Raw genomic sequence first — 10,905 nt, forward strand, 5'->3', positions numbered from 1 at the left:
TTACCACCTTACTTTCTAGATTTCTACAACAGCTTCACTCTCACAATCATATTATGGGGTCACTAAAAATTTAAAAGAAAACTAGCTTCCGCCGGCATTTTCGCCCGCTTCCCGAGATAACTACTTCCCGTAACCGGATGGTGACAAATATTACCCTATGTCCTTCTCAAGGGTCAGCTACCTCTTCTCTTATTTTCATCTTAATTGGTCTAGCCGGGATAGGTATAGGGATTCATTTTTATACATACGTATAGATAAGATGTCACACATCTTCATATGTTTAACTTGACTATTGAAACTAGACCATTACAAGAACTATTGAAACACATGGCTGTCGTTTTTCGTATGCAAAATGATTCCATAAGCAGATTTGTAAAATCCTTATTTGCCCTAACCATTTTAAAGGCGGAAACGCTATAGTTTTTCTCTGTAAACCAAGGGGCTCTTACCACAGATCCATAGCATATACATACGTGCTTTTACGCACGTCCACCATTTAAGGCATCAGATCATATAGACACGAGATAAGTGGGGTTTTCCCATTGTCTTTAGTGGGAACTTCATGATTAATAGGTATATATTTGAGGAACACTCATGAATGACTTAGGGTTTAATACTGCACATATGTGTGTGTAGCATCTTGTCCGTCTTTCTTTGAAAGATGATGGTTTCAGGAATTATGATGATGATTAAGAGAAGTGACATTCATTAATTACTCTCCTACTGCTTTAAATAGGTTTCTAGCAATTAGGAGAATTTTAGACTTATGTTACTCGGACATTTTTTAGGGGTTTTCGAAGAGTGGGGTTTTATGTGTTCGGCTGGTTCTCTTTTGTATGTACGTTGACCGTTTTTGGACATTCTTTTTTTCCATGAACCATGTGGGCTAAAATCCAATACCCGGGTGCAGAGCAAACAGTTCTAGTTTTTTTCAAAAAGCACTTTCCTACAGCTTTTTTCAGACATTTACAAAAAAACCTGTGCCCAATTCGCCTTTGATCTGTCGCCGCATAATTTATATGAATTAAAACGTTTACAAGTAGCTAGTTACTTCCTCATACCAAAATGTATATGTTTTATGAATTTATGGATACAAACAAACATACAAAGCCGCCGACTAACAATAGAGTACAAGTAAAGAATACTAATTGATATACTAGACAAAATGTACTGAAAGGTCAGGTTATAGTGGCATCTCTAATTATTTGTAAAATAGCCGGTATATCTTGACCCTTTCAAATTGAGACCAACAAATACTGGTTTTATGTACTGTGTTAAATGTATCCAATATAAGATGGTCTTAACGTTTAATCAATCCAGGGGTCAGGATAAAATGGAGATAGAAGATTTTTCTATAGTGTCTAGTATAAGTTGGTCTGTCCATTGAGAAAGTGAAAGACTGAATGATAAATCACGGTTATATGCGTCAAATAACAGTAAACGTTAACAGGTAGTTAAACTATGTTGATTAGATAAGCTTCCGCTATTTAGTTGAATATCGATAGTATGAATATTTGCATTATAATATGGGAAGAAATGCGGATTTTGTGGATACTTCGCATACTGGGTGTGTTGGAGAAACTAAGATACATTTAATTACAGTTTGAAGACTAAGGTTATTGGGTACTTGTATCGACCACCCAAAGGCTTGCAATGAAATTAGCTAAACAATAGTTACAAACTTGTATCTAGGATATCATCATCTTTTCAGCCATGAAAGACATTCATTGGTTTCCAAAAAGTTCAGTTGAAAGCAGCCTGCATCTAGGGCCTACCTGTGAGATTTTCAAATTTTTCAACATAACATTCAGGTCCCATCACGATAGTGGAAATCTCTGACTTCGTTATGAGGGAAATCGAAGGTACTGAAAAACTTGATAAACTTTTTATATTTCCATATTAATTTAACTTCTCTTTCGACTCTTATGGCGGGATTCTAAAAAGTAGTGTATGGCACATTTGTTTGTCCAAAGTAATCATGGACAGCCAATCCAAGAACATGCTGACAGCAATTATTTCTTTTGTACTTATAAGGAAAATAGGAAGGATACAAGACTACGATAATTTTCAGGAAACAAATTCATAACATATTCTTTACTTCATATAATGTAGAAATTGTCTAAGGCCAATACATGATTAATAACTTCCTTAAATCCAGGTAGGCTTTTATTTGATTTAAAATCTAATAGACAACAAAGGTATAGAAAATAAACAGATTTAGAACTTAATACTAAGAATTATATATGATTCTAACTGGACAGATCTAGGCGGCTGGTTGATGCTTCTCGTGACCAAAAGGCTGGCTATTACCTCGGACAAAGGATCAGCATGGCCATCCAACGAGGTAATGCTGCCAGCCTCTTGGGTACGCTCCCAGTTGACAGCGATGGGGACAAATTTTTTGACGCGTTTAAGTTATAGTGTTTTTTCGTTTAACTGGACAGTAGTAAAGTTATACAAGAAGGTTGCTAAATAAACTTCAAACCATAGCATAGGCCAAATATGATCATTCGTCATTGTGAAACAATAGAAACAGATCGTAATTCTTCTGAACTGTTCAGGGGGGAAACCCATGATCTGGCAACTAGGTACACAATCATAAATACAGAGTACACAATGTATGTACACAGTTTAATTTAGGTGTGTCTTATCTCCGGGGCTGCGGGATTGTTAGCGCGAGTTACCGCGGCTCTGGTACATAAAAGGCCTACGACGGAACACGACGGTTTTTAGTCAGTATGAGTCTGACACTCCCTCGCCGCTGCTAACCCACAGCGGGAGGGGTCATTTGATGATTTTTGACGTCGTCAAAAGATGTGTCTTATCTTAGAAGCGAAAACAAAAGCATTTACAAGGTTTCCTTCAGCTTAATGTTAACCTGTTTGTGGTTAATTTATTATGATTATGTGTTTATTAATTAATATTCATTGTGTTTGTGACTATGCATAAAGGTGTATTAAACAAGCACTTTTGAAATTATAGAAGATACAGCTGTAGCACTTATGTCATCTTCAGCATAGTCTTTTGTTGTCTCTGTCAGATTTCAGTTCATCAGAATTTTGCTAAATGCTGAACTAAGCTGTCTATCTGATATACCCAGTCAACCAGTAACACTATAAACTTAGTAAAAGTGGCTATCAAAATCTCTGGCTTCAGACTAACTATAGTGACTGCCAAAGATGTACTTGGTGCTTGTGTTTAGGATACCTAAAAAAAACAACCTCAATCCAAAAAAGAAAACACGGCATTGTTTACACAACTACCGAAAAGCAATTACAACATAAATTTCCACCTTCTTAAATCACAATGATCGTTAATTACCGGCTAAAGTCAACAATAACTCAAGCTACTTGACTGGCAATTTCCACAATGACTATAGGTCCTGCAATGTTCCCGAAATAGTTGTAGTTAAACTTATGATATTAACCCAGTTTGTATCGGGTTCAAAGTCGATCGTTCAGTTAAGTAATAAGCATAACAATGCCTCGTAAATGTTATGAAGATTATTGGTTATGTGTACGTCCTTGTAGGTTGTTAGCCTATTCAATATGCAAGTTTCAAGTTAGGAGGAGGATGCTTTATCAGTTATTGCTCATATTTCGTTACTTATGTGGTTGCATAGTTAATAATCCAAAGTGAGCAAATTTTAAGTTCTGGAATTACTGAACATCCATTAGTAAAGAAACATCTAACAGAAGTCACATCATGAAACTAAGAAAGGGAATAATAAAACATGAAACAAAAACATCTATAAGAGAGTAACAGAAAGAATAGTTTTCTTAGCCAAAGAGTTAAAGTTTATGTCTCTATTGATCTTTGAATCTACTGAATTTGTTATTAATAGCAAACTTTTTCACTACTTTTACTTACACTTTTAGCTTACTTTACAGTCGGTGTAACATAATAGTAGGAGAAGGATTTACATCTGGATAATGCTCTAATCTAAGCAACTATTAAGATTACAATGTTCTCAAATAGTCAAACACTAAATTCCAATACAACTTTACAATTCTTAGATCGATAAGACCTTGATAGGATCTGACTCACTTCACTACCAACGCGAAGTTAATTTGTATCTATTGTACCAATCAGTACAATTGGAATACGAGGGATTCCCAATCTTGAGTCAGCGGAGGCAACGGTATAGATTGGGTCATATTATGTTTGAATTATGGTGGAAAGAAAAATAGCGGAGATGCCATAAGGAAGGTAGGTCAGGCGCCTTCTTAAGTGTCAAAATATATAAGGTATAAAACGTCTATATCATATAAGTATAGAGAAACTGAAAGCCGGAGCCTACGAAAATAACGTTTCATAAGATGACATACCTGGTAACAGACAGACAGTACTTGAGACACTATTACTACTTTAAAAGAGTGTCTATGGAGTTTCTTGCCGATTCTTCTCCATACGACTAACTTTTTGAATATGTGCAACTAGCTTGATGTTTCTTAAGTACCTGAAATAAATAGGTCTATATGAAATAAAAACCTTTGACTTTGAAACATTGAAGATGGCACAAACAAATAAAATAGGTAAAAATCCTCTTTATCATCTGTATTTTTATTGTCCTACTGCTATGCTGCGGTCTCCTCTCACACAGAGAAGGATTGAGCGTTAATCAATATGCTTGCTTAATGCAATTTAGAAAATATTATTTTCGACGTTCATAAGTGCTTGTAAAGTCCTAAGTGAAATAAATGATGTGACTTTGACAATACTCAATTCTTTATTAACATTCCATTTGTTTTACATTTGGTACTTACATTTTATAAGGTGGACACGATATGGACCCGTTAGGGCACAGCTTAAGAATAATTTAAGTGCTGTGTGCGCCTCTAATGGGCAAAACATAAGTGTTAAATATTATGTAATACTTTAAATAGCAAAGATACAATTTGTAATAGTAGTTAAAAGTAACATAATATTAAACCTGATATTTTCGTCTGAATGTGTAAACAAAATATTGTATCTAAGTATTTATAATTACTTTGTGTAAATGGATCCTTTATTGTTTTGAGAACTTAAATAGTAATTAGTATTAGTTTAGTATTACAGCTTGCTAATCTGTTTTTATTCTATTATTATAAGTAGTAGTAGTTTTGTTACTCAACTATTCATTTTTAAAGTATTCAGCGGTTCATTTGATTTAGGTGTCATTATAATATTTTTTTAGTTTAAGAATAGTTAAAAGTTAGATTTACCTTTCTATCCTTTAATTCAAATCAATGTAAGATAATCTAAACCTATTATTTTAATTATAAAAAAAAAAAAAAACTAAAAAGCAAAAGTGTGCGTCGGCCGGGAATCGAACCCGGATCAACTGCTTGGAAGGCAACTATGCTGACCATTACACCACCGACGCATCCGTTAGAGAGTTCGAAATACCCGTTTGATTTCTAACGCTCTCTTATCAACCGGTCGCGTCGAGCCACGATACGCGGTGACGCCACAATCGAGTGATCTCGATACTTTTTGCACGTTTTGTAAAAGCAATTGTTGAAATAACTGTAATTTATGTATTGGGAACGCCTAGATTTCTGTACACTTAGTGCTATTTTCATCTAATCTAGTAGAATACCTACTTACCTAAAAAAAGCAGGTAAAAATAACTAACGTATTTGTCAAATTAACAATTGCAATTATTTGCTTGTCACTTCGAAGATTCGTCATAATTTTATATTTTTGGCTTCATTTCCAAATTCAAATTAGAAAACGTCACTGGCAACCAGAATTTATTCGTTCCATTTTCAAAAATGCATTCGTCACGCGATATGGATGCGACCGCCATTTCTGTTTACATCCAAAATAATAACAATTTCGATGTGTGTGTAATTTTGAAAATGGAACTGACAGGTGTAAACTTAGAAGTAATTTAATTGTAATGAGTTATTTGATTTTATTCTTTATTGCTATTTGACTTAAGCCCAATTTTCCTTAACAATATTTATTACCATTTTATTGAGTCAATACAAGCATTTATGGTCTTTATGTCTATACAAATAAGGTATAATATTGCTTGCACTCTTTCCCCTAATAAGTGTAAGACATGACATATTTTCTTGAGACTACTAAAGGTTCCGTACGAGTGGTTTTTGTGGGAATTTAGGGTTCTCTACGGTGCGGAAGTAAGAAATTACGTTGATTACAAGGGGATGATAATTATTTAAATTCACATGTGTCGTCTTAACTTATCTTTTAAAGGAATTACAATCTTTTAGGGAAGAAAGGGAAGAAAGACACTTTTTTTAAGTTCAAGAATGTGAAACGTAGTAAAAACTTTGTTATATTTTTAACTGTAAATGGTGCTTTAAGTTATAAAACAATAAAAAACCCGTTTCTTTATTAACAATCACAAAACAATAACAATTAAAAAAACGTTTACCTTTTAAAATTAAAGAAAGTGGCGCCCATATGGGTCTTGGTGTATATTTTTATTATTTTATACCATGACCATTTAACGGGTTCCAACATTTGGTATCATAAAGTAATTATTAAGAAAGTGCAAAAAAAATGTTTTCGAGTAATATCAAATCTTGCAACATCTTTTAGACTCAGTTTAAAAAGCTATCATATAAGTATTTACATACCTACACAGAATTATTCAACATTCTCAAATCATCACAATCACATAAGTTACGTAGAAACTATGGAGCCTTCTGTCGCATACCTGCGCTTAACATCCATACTAAGAAACTAAATAATTTTATACTTACCTACATTTTTCTCTACAAACTTTCTTATCATATCAAGCACTAAAAAACTTTTAATATTCTAATCTCGACTTTAACCGTTATCTGACACTAACTTTATCCAGAGAAACACCCTTTTAACATTCTCCAGTTATCTGGCGGTTTTACAAACTGCCCGCCAGAGCTGTGATGGGTAAAGTGTAGATAAATTTTAGGGTCAGTCGTCAGTTGATAATCTTTTATGCGGGTAGCTTTAAAAGTAGAAGTTAATGGTATGGTAGAGTATGGGATTGTAATGTACTAGAATTTTAACAAATTAAAACCTGTCAGGTATTTACTTAAATAAGTATAGATACGTATAGTGGCGTGTGCTAAGTATGAAGTTGATGGATGGAGAGGAAGAGGAAGACCTAAGAAATGGTGGATGGATTGCCTGAAAGATGACATGAATAGGAAGGGACTGAGTGTCAGTATGACGAGTGACAGGGTGAAATGGAAGAGGATGACATATTGCGCCGACCCCAAATAAAATTGGGAACAGGGCAGGAGGAAGAAGAAGACCTATAATGATGTCCAAGGCAGGTTTCAGTCACGGTGGCTGTTCTCATATAAGGAGATTAGTCAGCCGCGCAGGCACCTGAAAATATAGCCTATACATAGAAGTAACAAATAAAGAAGTTTTTTGAGTCACATCAAAAAGTGTAGAAACACGATTTAATATGAATGATGAGACATTTATTAATTTTAGTAACAAAATATGTTAACAACAAACATTTAATTTATTAATCAATGAAGAGTTCTCATAAGCAAATACAAAATAATTAAAGACCGCACCGAAATTGAGGATGTTTTCGGAAAATTATATAATTAGAAATGCATAATATTATGTTCTGTACTTTAACACACATGTTTAATTTTTTCCCACAGTCAATCCATACTAGTGTTTTCCGGTTATAACTGGCTTTAACCGGTGATGTAACAGTTGTACCTTTTATATACACTGTGGTTTATAGGAGACTAGCTTTATCCAGTGATTTCACCCGCTTTCTGAGATAACTAGGTAAGTTGTACCTATTTGGCGCACATGGATAGAAAAAGCATTTATTTTAATCTGATACATCAAAATCCAATTAGTAGCTTTACTTAAAAGAGGATCAAATATACCTACATACATTTATCCTTTCGCGTATTATATTATTTATTTCGTATAATGTAATTAGGATTAGTTCAAGGCATTCACTTAAAGACGAACATAGGTATATTTCGGCACTACATACAACCTATTTAGTAAGAGCCTATCACGTTTTACATGCTCTAAGCAGTCACCTAATAACCATAAAATAATTATCATAAAACATCATTGGTTTGCGAAACTTCGGTTATCTTCAAAGGTAACCCGCGGTTTAACATGTGTTATGTTTGTAAAAATGGTTTTACAACGCCGCGCTATGAAGAAAGTATTTTATGTGTTTTTGAGTTTCTTCTCTTTGATGTTAATTTTGCAAGGCGTGGATATTCTCTTGCATTAGATCTATGGGAATAGTAGTAGTTTGTCTATGTAGTTTGTCTATGGGGTTTTGCGTCATCAATAAGATTTTTTTTATTTAGAGAGATGATATTCGGGTACTGTGTAAGAACTGTTAATTTGTTAGTTACCTTATGCGGTGGATTAGTAATATAGGTACCTCTTTTTAAACGTTAAGTTTTATTGATAGGTACTTATTTTTTCTTAGGTAAGTAAATAATAAATGGTGTATTTAATAAATATGATTATTTTACATAAATCAAAAAACGTATGACAATTATGTGTTTAAGAAATTGTCAGGTGAATGATAAAATGTGAATAAAAATGTAAATCTTAGACCTGTATATTTCCCCAGCGGGGCCTAATAGGGCCAAGGCCTGCCGGGGCTGCGGGTTGTTCGAAAGAGATACCGCGGCCCTAGCACATAAAAAGGCCTACGACGGAACACGACGGTTTTTAGTCAGTAAGAGTCTGACACTCCCTCACCGCTGCTAACCCACAGCGGGAGGGGTCATTTGATGATTTTTGACGTCGTTAAAAAAATAAAAAAAGACCTGTTACATTGTTGTTGGTAATTATATTTCTTTACATGGTTAGGCAAATAACTGGGTTGCGGAGGTCAGATAGGAAAGTCGCTCCTTGTGGCACACTGGTACTCTGCTGCATCCGGTTAGACTGGAAGCCGACCCCAACATAGTTGGGAAAAAGGTTCGGAGGATGATGATGATGACATAGCTAGAAAAATAAAATTCTCTTAAGCTACAAAGAAGAAAAAAACTTGAGAATCATTAAAAAAGTTCCATATTACTAACGTGTTACATGTAAGTTGGTAACATACATCTTGTATAGCCGCCAAGTCTACTAGCAGTTAAATGAAAAGGTGTAATCGCACAGTTTTCAATCTAAAGATGTTACCGACCCGGTTGTGTAGGGTGCATGGTAGAGGTGCAGCCAAGTCCGAGAAACCATTGATTTACGGTACTAAATTGGTAGAGCATCATATTATAAAATGAGCTAAGTAAGCTAAGCTTGTATATTGTATGATTGATAGAATATCTAACTAAGGAACATTGGTGTATGATAGTTAGTTATGATACTACATATATTAATGGAGCGTAACATGCTAAAATAAGCTAAGCTTATGAGTTATGATTTTTAAGTATCCGATTTTAGGTAGAACTTTTTTTTTAAGTCGTTATATTAAAATACCTATTTGAATACACCATTATAAAAATATTTCGTTGTGAAACTAGCATTGTCAGACATTAGCAACGAGCTTATTTTTGATAATGGTATCCTAAAAACAAATTCGAAAAAGGACCTCAAATAAAAAGGATAGATAATTCCAGCCAAACTAGCTCCAAAGACTTCACTTACCAAGATAAAACTTAGCACTTGGCTCCCACTTGAACTTTCCATAGTTTTATCAGCGAATGAAACTGTAACGTTGAAGGACTTGGCTCGAGTTTTACATTAACTTTTAAACGAATAGAAATTAACGCATTTATAAGAGATCGTTTGGCGGCACCGACGGATGGAGCTAGTCATGGTTGTCCCATGGTTTTGTAAAAAAAAATTGGTTGATATCGCGTAAATGGTTGGTTTATCCCGTCTGTCCAACCAAGGTTGTCGTCTTAAGGGTGTTGGCGTTAAAAAAGTTGACATCGAAATTGATCAATTAAATGTCCACTTTTTTTCGCATTTGTTTAAAGTATGATGAACAAAATATATCTTATTTCCATATTTAAAAGCTGGAAGGGTCCCATCATCCGAAAACAGAGAACACCTAGAACTATAGAAAGAAACGCTCCATAATAAATATGAGAGCATTCCATACAAATAAATATGCTAAGGATTAATCGAAATAGATATACTAGTCCCATTTAGGTATTTATATTTAACAAAGAAAAGGTAAAGATAGTGGTAACCCTGATTGCACTTAAACTTGAACAATAAAATGTCTTATTAGTGCAGTACGAGAACTAAATGACTCTAAACCTGTCCTAAGATTTAATTCAACTATACATAGTTCTATAGTTTCTAGTAACACACACTGCAAACTTTTAGTCGGTCGACAATTTGTTTGGGCTCATAAATCAGTATGAAGATGAATGGTAGTGCGCACATTACAAAGATCAGGTATTTAGCCGGTGTCGGACCGACTGAAAACTTTGATTGGGATCAATATTTTCTTTAAAAATATTAAAGCAACTATAGGGCAACTGTCGGCCGACTGTTTAGTCTTCAGTTTGTGGATAGTTTAAACCTTGCAAGGATAGCTAGATGCGCTTAAATTCCTTGCTATAATTAGCTGAGATCTTAACGATAGATCCTTAAATTATATTACATTAGATACTTTGTCTCTTTGGCTGGAATACACAAGATTGTATTTGCATATGAATGCTGTAACTATGTGGGAAGAAACTCGCTGATTCAACGTTAAGGTGCTTTCTGTCAGCTGTTTGGAAGTTGGACCTAAAAAAATATTATTTTAACAATCTATGTATTTTTAAGAATGATGTTAGCAAAAAGGCGCCAAAAATGAATCACGATCTAGAAAGCCCTTGAAAGACAAAAGCTGAATTAAAATACCCTGCCTAAGACTTTCATCAACTAATATTTTATCATTTAAGCTGAGAACAAAAATTGAAGACAATAATGTCCAAAAGTACGTAGTAACATTCCAAT

At 34.2% G+C, this 10,905-nt stretch overlaps 1 non-coding gene across 1 annotated transcript; it reads right to left on the reverse strand.

Annotated features, from left to right (window-relative positions):
- Positions 1-5,293: 5,293 nt before the first annotated feature.
- Positions 5,294-5,365, reverse strand: Trnag-ucc. The gene has a single exon. It is a non-coding gene; the product is annotated as a tRNA-Gly (tRNA).
- Positions 5,366-10,905: the final 5,540 nt, after the last annotated feature.

The sequence above is a fragment of the Helicoverpa zea genome, chromosome 24 (genome assembly GCF_022581195.2).
Source record: "Helicoverpa zea isolate HzStark_Cry1AcR chromosome 24, ilHelZeax1.1, whole genome shotgun sequence".
Lineage (NCBI taxonomy): Eukaryota > Metazoa > Arthropoda > Insecta > Lepidoptera > Noctuidae > Helicoverpa > Helicoverpa zea.